Source organism: Schistocerca serialis, chromosome 1, assembly GCF_023864345.2.
Source record: "Schistocerca serialis cubense isolate TAMUIC-IGC-003099 chromosome 1, iqSchSeri2.2, whole genome shotgun sequence".
NCBI classification, from domain to species: Eukaryota; Metazoa; Arthropoda; class Insecta; order Orthoptera; family Acrididae; genus Schistocerca; species Schistocerca serialis.
This window is the reverse complement of record NC_064638.1, coordinates 1,136,756,402-1,136,772,334: the sequence shown is the minus strand read 5'-3', so window position 1 is coordinate 1,136,772,334 and position 15,933 is coordinate 1,136,756,402. Positions and strand designations below refer to the sequence as shown.

The following is a 15,933-nucleotide window of genomic DNA, read 5'->3' as shown; positions in this document are numbered from 1 at the left end:
CTGCTATATTTAGATTAAGCCTTAGTATTTCTCTTTTCAGGTTTTCTAGTTTTCCTACTAAGTTTAAACTTCTGAAATTCCATGCTCTGACTTCGTTGGTTATTCAATCTTTTTCTCATGGGCACCTCTCTCTTCGCAGTCCCCTCCCATAGATTAGAATGGGGGACTTATCCGAAAACTTTTTCCAATGGAGAGACCATCATGACACTTTCCAATTATAGGCCACAAGTCCTGTGGATACGCACTGTCTGTCTTTAAAGCAGTGGTTTCCATTGCCTTCTGCATCCACATGAAGTTAATCAAAGCTGATCCTTCCGCCTTTTTTGGGGGCAGATTTCCCACCACAAGGGCAATAGAGTAGCCTGGAACCTCTGCCCGCTCCTCCGCCCTCTTTGGAAAGGCCGTTGGCAGAGCGAGGGTGACTTCTTATCCGCTATTGCTCATGATTTTATTGAAAATTTAAACAGTGTCTGGTTTCGAACCCGAGATCCATGACGTTTTGATTACTAACTAATTAAGATGCTACCTCTAGACCACCCTGAAAGTTTGTTATATCTGCACGGAATCACCCCATATAGTTCAGTGGCAACAATTCAGTTGAAAGTAGTTGGCAGAATAGGATAATTCTTCCCGGTACATCTTTCAGATTCCTACCGACGCATAATCAGCGTCTCTTTCATCCTATGGGAAGGCTATGTCCACAACAATACATACGTTTCACAATTCCTATTACAGGCTTCTAGAGGTTGTAGAGGGGACTTTGTAGATAACGTTTTAATTAGGAACTCATGTTGGGAAATGTACCGTTTGGATGTAAAAGAAGTTTGAACACCGAATCACTTAAATCAGTCACTTTACGAAACACACACGATGGAGACAGCGAGCTCTGTCCGCTGTGCTTTACTGGAGCCAATGGCATGTGCAATGATGCGAGCAGTCTTCGTCGGGTTCTCTTCTACATGACGAAGTGTGTCTTCTCCACAGTCCATAGCGTGGCGAGTCCCTGTAACACCACAGTCAAACCTACTAGTAGCGGAAGTACCAGATTCTCGCAGCCGTTTTGTAGTCGGATAAAAATGGTATGTGATGTCATGGTTACAACAGGGACTGACGACGGTGCCCTCTTCTCAGCCTGTGTCCGTACATTGAACGGGGACATTTGGAAGTGATCCTATCTTTAAACTTATTCTACAGGGTGTTTCCAAAATGAATTTAAAAAAGCACAGGGCTGGTAGAGTTGCTCATAACAAGCAACTTTACATACAGTTCATGTCGGTAGCTCTTTGCGTTCAGCGCTAGGCATCATTTAACAGCGTCGCGCGCCGCCGAGGACGTAGGCATACATTCCCCGCCACCCTAGCCGAAATGGTAGCAGGTATTCCGGGTGGGACAACACCACGGCATTTGCTGGGACGTGAACGCGATGCGTTTGGCAGTGCAAATGCCTCCTCGATACGATGTCGCACATAGGACGGCATCTGTAAACGCTACAGAGTCTGTCTTGCCCTGGGTCAGTATGTCAAGAAACGACTCTCGTGTTTGGTTCCGTGCAGAGTGGACGGTAAGTGGAGCGCTTTTCTTGGAAGAAAAGGGCAGACAAGCACTATGCTTACGGGGCGGTGGATGGAAATGCTCTTCCTGCTCAACAGTTGTACGTTTAGCGGTTTCCGAATCGTTGAGTACCAGATTCGCACCATCCACGGGTCCCTAAGAGAGACAGGCGCACTTGAGGCGAGTTCTGCGCTGACAACGTATCGTAATGGCGCACGATGTGGTTATCAACGCACAGTGCGTGCACCAGAGTTCGACGAGGAGGCGTTAACACTATTTCAATACACGCCCTCAACAAGCTCGCGGAGCACTGCTCGAGAAATGGCTGTTAGTCATTCCAAGGTCTGATGGGTTTTGAATGTTCAAGCCTTTAACCCAGAATATTTTCCTCGTCTCGCTGACTTCTGCCAGTTGTTTTTGCAGAAGTGTGCCCTTCAACCTGAATTTCGATACTTTGTACCTTTTTATAGATGAGGCATCCTTTACAAGGAAGATGTGTTCAACAGACACCGTCAACACGTGAAGGCACAGGATAATCCGCACACCGCCTTTGCTCGTGATCACCAAGAGCGCTTTGCTGTCGGTGTCTCGACCGTTTTGGTAGGCGATAATCTGAGTGGTTCATACATGCTCCTCTGGCCACTGTACGATATCAGATATTTAATCTTCTAAACATGGGTTTAGAAAACATCGTTCCTGTGAAACACAACTAGCTCTTTATTCACACGAAGTATTGAGTGCTATTGACACGGGATTTCACATCGATTTCGTATTTCTGGATTACCGGAAGGCTTTTAACACTGTACCACAAAACGGCTCGTAGTGAAATTGCGTGTTTATGGAATATCGTGTCTGTTATGTGACTGGATTTGTGATTTCCTGCCAGAATGGTCACAGTTCGTAGTAACTGACGGAAAGTCATCGAGTAAAACAGAAGTGATTTCTGGCGCTCCCCAAGGTAGTGTTATAGGCCCTTTGCTGTTCCTTATCTATATAAACGATTTGGGAGACAATCTGAGCGGCCGTCTTAGGTCGTTTGCAGATGACGCTGTCGTTTATCGACTAATAAAGTCATAATAACTGAAAGTGTGAGGTCATCCACATGAGTGCTAAAAGGAACTCGTTAAACTTCGGTTACACGATAAATCAGTCTAATCTAAAAGCCGTAAATTCAACTAAATACCTAGGTATTACAATTACGGACAACTTAAATTGGAAGGAACACATAGATAATGTTGTGGGGAAGGCTAACCAAAGACTGCGTTTTATTGGCAGCACACTTAGAAAATGTAACAGACCTACTAAGGAAACTGCCTACACTACGCTCGTCCGTCTTCTTTCAGAATACTTCTGGGTGTGGATCCTTACCAGACAGGACTGACGGAGTACACCGAAAAAGTTCAAAGAAAAGCAGCAAGTTTTGTATTATCGCGAAATATGGGAGAGAGTGTCACAGAAATGATACAGGATTTGGGCTGGAGAAAGGCGTTTTTCGTTGCTACGGGATCTTCTCACAAAATTCCAATCACCAACTTTCTTCTCCGAATGCGAAAATATTTTGTTGACACCGACCTACATAAGGAGGAACGATCACCACGATAAAATAAGGGATATCAGAGCTCTTATAAAAAGATACAGGCGTTCATTCTTTCCGCGCGCTATACGAGATTGGAATAACAGAGAATTGTGAAGGTGGTTCGATGAAACCTCTGCCAGGCACTTGAATGTGATTTGCAGAGTATCCATGTAGATTTAGATGTAGAAGGGAAACATTTCCAGAGTTATTGGAATATGTCCCACTGAACATGCGACAAAGCATGTGGTACCAACAACAAGGTGCATCTGCGCACTTCGCTCATGCGGTGCGAAATCATTCGGATGAGACATTAGGTGAGAATTTGATAGGGCCCGTTGGGCCGGTGGCATGGCCTGCACGTTTCCCTCGACTTGATTTTTCTCGTCTGGGGACACGTGAAATTCCTTGGTTACAACACCCTATCGAGACGGATGAAGGGGAGTTTGAAAGGGTGCGACAATCACTCAGGCGTCGTTGCATGGCGTTCATTCGAGCAGGAGGACGTAATTCTGACCAGTTTTTGTAACTGACCAGTTTTTGTTGTCAAATAAAGGTCATGAAACGTCAACCTAACCTTTCTTTTACCTTCGTGTCACAAAGAAGTTGAAATCGTTGCCCTGCAGGGCAGCCACCATGTCCACTCGGATGGCGGGCTGTATGCCTACCTACCCGGCGACGCGCAACGCTGTTAAATGACGCCGAATGCTAAAGGATGCGAACACGGGACGCTATATGCAAGTTGCTTGTTACGACCCGCTCTACTAGCTCTCTCATTTTTTACATTCATTCTAGAAACATATTTTATAACCAAGCAGAACATTTCCGCACGTGGGTTCCCTTTTAAATCTGTATCTACTAAGTGCCCTCGGTAATAGAAATCAGGAAACATTCCGTATATCAACAAATTCTGCATCGGAAGATGCTAGAAACAAAAATGCATTGATGAATATTGCGCAGATGCATAAGACAGATAAGCACACCAGACAAAAAATTAGTCACCCCAGGAAACATGACACTAACACCGTCTTTAACCTAGATAATTGCCTCTTTATTCTGTGACGAAATAGTCCAAAAGTTTCTTCAGGTGTGCGATGCAAAGCTGAAGCCACGTTTCATCCACTGTTCCAACCAGTCACCGCCATTTTCTACATGATTAAGACAGAGCGATTTAGAGAGCCACTCAAGGTGCGATGTGTGCCCGAGTGTTCGACGAACCAGTAACGTGGGCGTACAGACATGTGAACAAGCTGTTGTCATTTTGCAAGACGGAAGTGTCCGCAGTATAATCACGATAAAGTTGTAAAAGGATGCGCGTAGTATTTCAAGGCGTTGCAGGTTGCGTAATACCCATATGTAGGGGCAGCTGAAATCACCCAATAGGTGCTACCAGGCCTGGTAAAACATTGTACATGAACGACACTGAAGCACAGAGGTGACCGATTTACCTCTCACAGAGAATTGCAACTTTAATCCTTTACATGCCCACTGGTGTTGTGTATGCGTAATGTCTTCGGAGTGCTTTACTTTTTTTGCTAGGCACTGTATACGTATTCTCTGCTTCTACCACGAAGTCGAGAGTTGCCATTAGACGCTGCGGGCCGAAGACCTGTGTTCAAAGCTCAGTTTCGTGTAGTAAAGTAGTGGTACGGGGTGTTTCAAAAATGACCGGTATATTTGAAACGGCAATAAAAACTAAACGAACAGCGATAGAAATACACCGTTTGTTGCAATATGCTTGGGACAACAGTACATTTTCAGGCGGACAAACTTTCGAAATTACAGTAGTTACAATTTTCAACAACAAATGGCGCTGCAAGTGATGTGAAAGATATAGAAGACAACGCAGTCTGTGGGTGCGCCATTCTGTACGTCGTCTTTCTGCTGTAAGCGTGTGCTGTTCACAACGTGCAAGTGTGCTGTGGACAACATGGTTTATTCCTCAGAACAGAGGATTTTTCTGGTGTTGGAATTCCACCGCCTAGAACACAGTGTTGTTGCAACAAGACGAAGTTTTCAACGGAGGTTTAATGTAACCAAAGGACGAAAAGCGATACAATAACGGATCTGTTTGAAAAATTTCAACGGACTGGGAACGTGACGGATGAACGTGCTGGAAAGGTAGGGCGACCGCGTATGGCAACCACAGAGGGCAACGCGCATCTAGTGCAGCAGGTGATCCAACAGCGGCCTCGGGTTTCCGTTCGCCGTGTTGCAGCTGCGGTCCAAATGACGTCAACGTCCACGTATCGTCTCATGCGCCAGAGTTTACATCTCTATCCATACAAAATTCAAACGCGGCAACCCCTCAGCGCCGCTACCATTGCTGCACGAGTGACATTCGCTAACGATATAGTGCACAGGATTGATGACGGCGATATGCATGTGGGCAGCATTTGGTTTACTGACGAAGCTTATTTTTACCTGGACGGCTTCGTCAATAAACAGAACTGGCGCATATGGGGAACCGAAAAGCCCCATGTTGCAGTCCCATCGTCCCTGCATCCTCAAAAAGTACTGGTCTGGGCCGCCATTTCTTCCAAAGGAATCATTGGCCCATTTTTCAGATCCGAAACGATTACTGCATCTCGCTATCTTGACATTCTTCGTGAATTTGTGGCGGTACAAACTGCCTTAGACGACACTGCGAACACCTCGTGGTTTATGCAAGATGGTGCCCGGCCACATCGCACGGCCGACGTCTTTAATTTCCTGAATGAATATTTCGATGATCGTGTGATTGCTTTGGGCTATCCGAAACATACAGGAGGCGGCGTGGATTGGCCTCGTGACTTCTTTCTGTGGGGACACGTGAAAGACCAGGTGTACCGCCAGAATCCAGAAACAATTGAACAGCTGAAGCAGTACATCTCATCTGCATGTGAAGCCATTCCGCCAGACACGTTGTCAAAGGTTTCGGGTAATTTCATTCAGAGACTACGCCATATTATTGGTACGCATGGTGGATATGTGGAAAATATCGTACTATAGAGTTTCCCAGACCGCAGCGCCATCTGTTGTTGACAATTGTAACTACTGTAATTTCGAAAGTTTGTCTGCCTGAAAATGTACTGTTGTCCCAAGCATATTGCAACAAACGGTGTATTTCTATCGCTGCTCGTTTAGTTTCTATTGCCGTTTCAAATATACCGGTCATTTTTGAAACACCCTGTATGAACGCAGTAAGTTTTGCTTTGTGGCGGGTCATTTTCATCCGCTATGAACAAATGTGAGTCAGGGTAGAGGAGACTGAAAAGGGTGAAAGTGGTGTTGGCTGCCGCCTGGCCTATTGCCAGGGGTGGAGAGCTTTTTGTAGTGCGTTTACGACCGCTATGTAGCGAGCACAGACAGTGTCAGTTGTCTGCGCAGAATGAGCCCTTCCTTAGTCAATAACTTTTGCTTTGACCATGTACATGTTCTAAAACTGAAACTGGCTCAATACCGTAACTAAGACGAAATCTGATAGACGAAAAATTGTCACTTTATGGAAAAGGGAGCTGTTATGACAACTACTAATTGATGCATGATTTGGTAGTGATTCAAATACCCCAAGCGTATGCAAAGATTACACTTGGTCATGGGCAATGTTGAAATGGTATCCTGGCTCATGTTCACGGTAACGCTAATCTATGGACCCACGACATGTTGCTTAAGCTACTCCCAAAACATCACAGGAGCATCTCTTATCTGAACTGCACCCTCCACAAACTGTGGCTTCAATTCCTCACTGGGACGCCACTATACTCGACGCCTCGCATCATTGAAAAGGACGCAAAATGCCGATTTGTTGAACTACTGGCCGCGCGGAGTGTTCATTCTTTGTCTTTGTCTCATTTATCGTTAAGCCGAAATTTATGCCAAGCAAACTTTCGCTAACATGTAGTTATCCTGAAAGGTAGCGAAACGAGTTTTTGAAAGTTACAAAATCCTTACTGAAACACACTGTGGACATAGTATCTCGAATCGCCGTCCTGCTGCAAACACAAATGAGTCTGAGAAAAAAACTTAAGAGGAAGCATGATCCAAACAAAAACCAGCCAACAGCCAACCGATGGAAAATTGTCCTATCATCCAATAAACTTTGCTATCTGTCGACACACATTGTTCGTTAGGTTATGCTACTATCCTCATTATTAGTTCTAACGCTTACTATTAGCGTATTGTCTCAAATCTCGCCGTCTTCAGTATTGGAGCATATGTCCAACAACTGCTTTATCCGCCTCCACGTCAATTTTAAAGAACGAAATCTAGAAATGCCAATATTTTTTCTCATGCAGATCTGTTACTATCTTGTCTACTTCAGGTGTGTGACCTGTGTAGCTATGAGTAAAAACTAGTATAGTGAGAATTTTCTACACTATTTCTGGTAATTTACTATTCCGATACAAGCGTGAACCATATAAAACCGGAACTGTAAAAGAAGCGTACGTTTCAAATTATCACACAATGTAAACAGAACATACCTTGAAACTTTCGAAGTCACTGAGTCTATAATGTAGTAAACTTTTATGTAATTAAAACTGCGCAAATATCATATTACTGAACAAGCTGCGCTATTGAGTGCAGCAAATGCACAGGCCTGCTTTTCGGATACTTACGTCTGAATCTGCTCCTTTGTCGGCTCCGGGGCAGGTAAACGAGACATATTCGTGACATCGCTTGTGGACCACGAAGCTGCATACTGGAACAAACAATACAACATGAATAACCACACGACACAGACCACATGCGTTTGAACACATACGAGCGCTGCTACCGCATGGTTTGCCATCGTGGACACCAGTATATAAAATAATACCCGTCTTCTCTCATTCCAAAGCAACTATAATGCACACGTTACAGAATTGTGCGAAAGGAAGAAGGAAACGTCAAACTCCCGAGGAAAGAATTGGCGCAAACTTGATATGGCTGAAATAAAATACAAAATAATCACAACAATCTGTCTGACGTTCAAAACACACACACACATACACACACTCAACAGGTGAACTGTATGACGTGCAGAACAAACATATAATGGTGCCAGAATATCCTGGGTGTTCCTGTGCAACAAGGTCTATTCTCTGTGAGTCACTGGGAAGTGTGTGGCGAAAGGTACAGTTTACGGTACTATATATGAAGGTTTCTTCCTGTTCTGCAGACGGATGTAGCGTCAGAAAATGACTGAACGCCTTTGTGAGAACAGTTACCTTCCCAATTTATCTGTACGATCCCTATGGGACACATACTTGGTGGACTAAGGAATGTTGGTAGTTACTGCGCTTGAAATTTTCTAAGCGGAGATGTACACCTTCTTACATAAAACGTCGACCAGTTTTAATATTCAAGTATTTCTGTTACGCTCTCTCGCCATCCAAATAAACCTGTGACCGAACTAAATTAAATACACTCAAATGCAATGAAACGAGTTGCCTGATAGGGGATGAAACCAAAGAACATACAGTGCTATGAAATTTTATCAGTGCAAACTTCGGATATGTTGAACCTACAATGTAATGAATATGTTGTAATTACTGAAAATTAGTGCCAGTCTCAACCGTTAGGCTATCTGAGCACGCCTTCAGGTCTGATTCGAACTTCAATTCTCACAGATTTCCGAATAATAACGCCAGATTTCTCCCACCGCTTAGGTGGGAATACAATCATGAAATTTTACTAAATGCACTGAAATAAAGTTCTTGTAATATGAGTAAATTACGTATGTTTCATGTGGCTGACAAAGTAAGTCACATCAGAGGAACAGCGTTCGAACGTCAGCGATGAGCCTGCCGAGTTCAACAATATCTTGCTGAATGTTCAGAAACGATGAGACTTCCGTTTGTGGTATGTGAGCCTCAACGTGGTACATGCGATCGCAGCGCGCTCCAGCGGCAGTTGTCGGCTGTATCTGAGGCTAGCAAATCACACTGTTTGCCAAACTGACAGGCGTAAAATACCTACGTTAGCTCTACTAAAACGAACATTTCCTCCCTTGTCCATATGCTGGTCATGTTTTTCTGTCTGTAGTACACATAAGTAAAAACCTCAACATCCATCAACAATGCTGTAAGGCGAAAAGGAAAGTATCGGCCAATAAGAACATCGGCGTATAAAAGTTCAATTATAAATAGCGCGATATAAATTTATAACAGTTCTCCACACAAGGTCACTGATTTCACCATTCTCTCTTTTCAGTAAACCTCTAAGATCATTCTTAATTTACAACACATTAAATACAAAAATTGATACAAGAAAGCGTAAAATATCGCACTGCAAGTAGCCCAAGTTGTCTTGTAGATAAAGCCAAACGAAGAAATTAACTCCTTGGAAAGAGCGCACTTACATTTACATAACATCGAATATCATAGAATATACTTCTATTAAACTAAAAATAAAATATCTGCACCTATTACAAAACGCGAAGGTTAGTAAAAAAATTTTTTGCAGTGAGTAGCGAACCACCAATATATCACCTGGTAAGTAGCAATTCTGTGTCTACTCATTGCGCTACGCCAACCGTAGATTAATTACAACCATACTTTGTGTCCTACCATCTCCTAAAAGCTTTAATCGTAGATATGTTATTAACTTACATTTAATAATAACAAATTCTATTAAGAACAATGCGTTTTTGATGGATCCTCAACGTGCCGTTGCCTTGAAACGGCATACTTCGTAATACGGAAGTTACAATAATTCTTTAACCACCAATATGGCGTTTCCCGTCATTTTATTACAACAAATAGTACAGTTAACAACAGATTTTAGAGATATTCGTAATTTGATGGTGCTTAGAAACGGCACATATTCATCTGGGCTTCAACTGAAAGTCAATAATTACGGTGTCTTGCGACTCTGTACTGAACAGAAATGGCGTCGGGTGACGCAGCTGGCGTTCTTCCATCTTCCGTTCAGAATATCCGACATACTCTATATTGCTCTGAATGTTCGAAAAGACTTCCTAACATACTGATTCCAAGCTATAATGACAGAAACTCGGCACACTCAGCGCTCAACATTGGAATGCGCGCCGTGTGCCTGCGGTTTGAACACAGTTGCAATTAAGAGCCTAGAGACGCGTCGACTGACAGACCAACTTTTATTGTCAGGCGGTTTGTTGGGTACGAACACCTGCCCCCCCTCCCCCCTCTCTAGACCATGACTTCAGCCAACAAACCGTGCCGCATACAATGCTGTCGCGCCAACCGCTCGACAAAAGATCGTCTTTTGTCACCACGGGATTAAATGCTATTCTAATATACACTCCTGGAAATTGAAATAAGAACACCGTGAATTCATTGTCCCAGGAAGGGGAAACTTTATTGACACATTCCTGGGGTCAGATACATCACATGATCACACTGACAGAACCACAGGCACATAGACACAGGCAACAGAGCATGCACAATGTCGGCACTAGTACAGTGTATATCCACCTTTCGCAGCAATGCAGGCTGCTATTCTCCCATGGAGACGATCGTAGAGATGCTGGATGTAGCCCTGTGGAACGGCTTGCCATGCCATTTCCACCTGGCGCCTCAGTTGGACCAGCGTTCGTGCTGTACGTGCAGACCGCGTGAGACGACGCTTCATCCAGTCCCAAACATGCTCAATGGGGGACAGTTCCGGAGATCCTGCTGGCCAGGGTAGTTGACTTACACCTTCTAGAGCACGTTGGGTGGCACGGGATACATGCGGACGTGCATTGTCCTGTTGGAACAGCAAGTTCCCTTGCCGGTCTAGGAATGGTAGAACGATGGGTTCGATGACGGTTTGGATGTACCGTGCACTATTCAGTGTCCCCTCGACGATCACCAGTGGTGTACGGCCAGTGTAGGAGATCGCTCCCCACACCATGATTCCGGGTGTTGGCCCTGTGTGCCTCGGTCGTATGCAGTCCTGATTGTGGCGCTCACCTGCACGGCGCCAAACACGCATACGACCATCATTGGCACCAAGGCAGAAGCGACTCTCATCGCTGAAGACGACACGTCTCCATTCGTCCCTCCATTCACGCCTGTCGCGACACCACTGGAGGCGGGCTGCACGATGTTCGGGCGTGAGCGGAAGACGGCCTAACGGTGTGCGGGACCGTAGCCCAGCTTCATGGAGACGGTTGCGAATGGTCCTCGCCGATACCCCAGGAGCAACAGTGTCCCTAATTTGCTGGGAAGTGGCGGTGCGGTCCCCTACGGCACTGCGTAGGATCCTACGGTCTTGGCGTGCATCCGTGCGTCGCTGCGGTCCGGTCCCAGGTCGACGGGCACGTGCACCTTCCGCCGACCACTGGCGACAACATCGATGTACTGTGGAGATCTCACGCCCCACGTGTTGAGCAATTCGGCGGTACGTCCACCCGGCCTCCCGCATGCCCACTATACGCCCTCGCTCAAAGTCCGTCAACTGCACATACGGTTCACGTCCACGCTGTCGCGGCATGCTACCAATGTTAAAGACTGCGATGGAGCTCCGTATGCCACGGCAAACTGGCTGACACTGACGGCGGCGGTGCACAAATGCTGCGCAGCTAGCGCCATTCGACGGCCAACACCGCGGTTCCTGGTGTGTCCGCTGTGCCGTGCGTGTGATCATTGCTTGTGCAGCCCTCTCGCAGTGTCCGGAGCAAGTATGGTGGGTCTGACACACCGGTGTCAATGTGTTCTTTTTTCCATTTCCAGGAGTGTACATGATACAGCGCGAGGCGGACGAAACTTTAATGACAGAGTTTCTGGAGAAATTTAAAGACGGTAGTTGTTTGTGGGATACGTCGGGAGTATAGCAATAGAGACATAACAAACGAAGCAACTGTTTCATTTTTAACAAATCCGTAATGGTTTAATGTGGCACGTAGAGAGAGCAAAGATATACTGTATATTTTATGAATAAAAGTCCGTTGCCTTCTGTTCTTCGGTAACCGAAACATAGACCGTAGGTAGACTTTATTAACAAAACATATTTGTTTCATAACTAGAAATATTTAAAAAATACAGTTTATATCTAATCCTCGAGATGATAAGGGCGAAGTGTAGGACTGTCTCTTGTTCTTTTTTTATGCTCCTAACAGTTGCTAAATGCTTCATTTTCTATGTATCTATTGTTCTATTTATTAGATAATGTACGCATCAACATTTGTAACCTCTCTTCTTCTGGTTTGAAATGAGTTTCTTAAACTTACAGGGGACATCTTTTATGCTACATAAATAAAAAAGTTTACATGAATATCATTTGATTTATTTATTTTGCTTTACCACGATGTATTTACTCAGCAACTATAAATCGTGTTGCATGTTTCTGGAAGCATTTTAACTAATAATCGTGGGGATATAGCTGTACTGAATTTGAGGTCCTCAGTGGTTAGAAACCGTACTATAGCTAACGGTGTCTCCTCGCAGCTTACAGCCACTTTCATGGCTATTCTTTTTCGTTAAGAATGATTTGATGATGTTCAGCAGCTCCGAAAAGTATGAGTCATTCATTAGTACATAATTACGAAAATCATAGCTCCCAGCTCCTTAAGTAACAGAACGTGAGTGAATTTCTTTCTTTGCATTTACCTACAGTTTTCCCTCAGCATTTTCAGCCTTGTTACCTCTAAGCCGTCCATGGCAAATGCCAGTTTCTGTTTCTGTGTAAAAACAAGCTGCATCTCGTCAAATACAACCTCAATGCACAATAAGCAACCAGCGAGAGGAAAAGGGCGGCGCTGTAATCCCTGAGTAAATTCGGTCGGGATGTGCGTAAGTTTCCACGAAATTTGTCGGTCTGTTGCTTGTTGGAGCGCTTGTAGGGCCCTTATCCTTGCGGGTGAGCGTGGCGTAGCGTATTTTGCTCGTGTCAACAACATCAAACCGAAAAGCGGCCTCTAGAGTGTCAATAATGTAGTGCTATTTACTGAATTCGGGATCCAGACAGCGAAGTGGTATTGCGCAAATTACATGTCAAATGTCGGAGGTACAAACATGGCGGATAGGGACGCTACCTATTAGGTCTACTTGGTCCCTGGGCCGGAAAGAAAAGAGGAAGCGTAGATGGATGAATGAATGAATGGTCTAAGAAAAGAGGGAAACCTTAACATCAAAATTTACTGACTTTATGATAAAGAGGACCAAAGGGTTATTGGAATTTTCTGAGGATGGACGCTTGCTCATTTGATGTACCTCTGCAAATGGTCACATTAATAATTACGAAAAAGACCACTCTGCTGCCAGACTCCGCTTCTGCAGCTCAGAGCCTGACAGTCACGTTATGTTGTTTGGCTACAATAATTTCTACTGAAGACCTAAAATTCCGAAGTCAAAAAACCTAATACTGATGGAAGTGTGCACAGCTACTACAGAAAGCTTTAAATATTACATAAATACAATGAAAGATGTATACATGCGTTTTGCACCAGGCGAGCGGTCTACCCGACGGGAGGCCCTCGTCACACGCCATTATTATTATTATTATTATTATTATTATTATTATTATTATCATCTTCAAATTGTGGTTAGATTTAAATTAGAAGGTATCTCTCGACTTTGCAAAACGTTGGTGGTATCAGAATTACCAACGTGTTTTTGTTCCAGTAGATCAGCTCCAGCTTCGCTTTTCGTTCGCATCCCGTAAATACTCCGCAACGAATTTAACTTTTTTACTTACTGTGTCTTACTCGTTTCCGGATATATTTCCCTGTATTTCGTCAACTGATGACAGCCTATTCCTCGGTTTTCGTCTGACAGTTACACCATGCATTAAATTTTACGCAACAACGAAGCTGACAAATCCCTATCTACTTCCAATTATCCTAAAATGAACGTACGTTCGGAGTCGCGCGACCGCTACGGTCGCAGGTTCGAATCCTGCCTCGGACATGAATGTGTGTGATGTCCTTAGGTTAGTTAGGTTTAAGTAGTTCTAAGTTCTAGGGGACTGATGACCTCAGAAGTTAAGTCCCACAATGCTCAGAGCCATTTGAACCATTTTTGAACGTACGTTCAGCAGATTTTTGTAGCAATTTCCACAATTCGGTTTACAACAAATTGCGCGACATTAACGGTCTGGCAGGTGGGATTGAGCAGTCAAATATATGCGGTACTATCCAGAGACTACATACATTAGCAGAACCAGTTGGCGTAATTATAGTTCAAATGGCTCTAAGCACTGTGGGACTTAACATCTGAGATCCTAAGTCCCCTAGACCTAGGACTACTTAAACCTGACTAACCTAAGGACATCACACACATCTATGCCCGAGGCAGGATTCTAACCTGCGACCGTAGCAGCAGCGCGGTTCCGGACTGAAGCACCTAGAACCGCTCGACCACAGCGGCCGGACTGGTGTAATTAAAATCCAGTCTCGGTAGCGGCGTCGGTATGTTGTTCAACATACGCTGCACAGCCGTCAATCTTACCCATAGACGGTCAATAATATTGCACAATCAAAAATCTTGCACGATATTATTGTCTCTCAAGGATCCGCCAGGATATATTTATTTACTCATCTATTTTTTTACACTTCACAATTACAGCCTGTTATCCGGGAAGCTAAAACAGGCCATATAATTCACATTTTCGTGGATCGTAATAAGCATGTATATTAATTCATTTATTCATGGTATTTATCAAAAACAAATGTTAATACTACAAAATACTGACAATACAATTGCTTTCTGTCACTACTAAACTACAGTAAAACCTCTTTAACAAATTGACCGAGCGAGGTGGCGCAGTGGTTAGCACACTGGACTCGCATTCGGGAGAACGGCGGTTCAATCCCTCTCCAGCCATCCTGATTCAGGTTTTCCGTGATTTCCCTAAATCGTTTCGGGCAAATGCCGGGATGGTTACTCTGAAAAAGGGCACGGCCGGTTTCCTTCCCCATCCTTACCTAACCCGAGCTTGTGCTCCGTCTCTAATGACCTCGTTGTCGACGGGACGTTAAAAAAAACACTAACCTAACCTCTTAACAAATTACCCTGTCTCTAATGACCTCGATGCCGATGGGACGTTAGTCCCTACTCTTCCTTCCTTCCATCTTTCCTTCCTTCCTTCAGCCAGCTACTAATACTATCGTTTGTACTACAGATTCTGCTCTGCTTTTGTACAATTATCAGGGTGCAGATGATCGTCACGGCTACTCGATCCGCCCTCATATAAGCGTATCGCCTGCTGGATCCCTTTGGCGTGGGGCAGCACGTCACCAGCGTTTCCACTACAACAAGAGATTGTAGCGTGTTGGAACCCACACTTCCTTTATCACTAGCACCAATCTAATCTCAATTCTTGAACAAGCATTTCACTGGTTGGTTGCCAACCGCAGTTGTGCAAATTGCATCTGACCTCTTTCCATATGTAGAGAAATCTCGTGTAGCCGGGTTGGCAGCATGCTGACGTGGGGTTGAATGCCTCGTGAAGTCTTCCTTGACCTTCCTGGATACTGTGGCTGCAGTGTCGTCCAAGACGCGCCAGGTCGATTCGCTCCACATTGCTGCTTAGGGAGCTTATGCGCTGCGTATTTGTAGATCACTGAGTATCTTTCTTTCACTTGGTATCATACATGGGAAGGTTGCTATTGATGGACCGGCTCCTTCGATAGGCTGGCTCGATTTCTCTGCGGATATTGACAATCTACATCTACATCTACGTGATTACTCTGCTATCCACAATAAAGTTCCTGGTAGAGGGTTCAATGAACCACCTTCAAGCTCTCTCTCTACCGTTCCACTCTCGAACGGCACGCGGGAAAAACGAGCACTTAAATTTTTCTGTGCGAGTCCCGATTTCTCTTATTTTAGCGTGATGATCATTTCTCGCTATGTAGGTGGGTGCCAACAGAATGTTTTCGCAAT

General features: G+C 44.5%; 1 protein-coding gene across 2 annotated transcripts in view; it reads right to left on the bottom strand.

The window, feature by feature from the left end:
• Positions 1-15,933, bottom strand: part of LOC126417407 (protein kinase C, brain isozyme-like) — a 181,469-nt gene that overhangs the window by 126,206 nt on the left and 39,330 nt on the right. For both annotated transcript variants that reach the window (XM_050085115.1, XM_050085116.1), the window contains exon 2: positions 7,723-7,805. The gene's annotated coding sequence lies outside the window, so the exon portion shown is untranslated. The remainder of the gene's footprint in view (positions 1-7,722; positions 7,806-15,933) is intronic.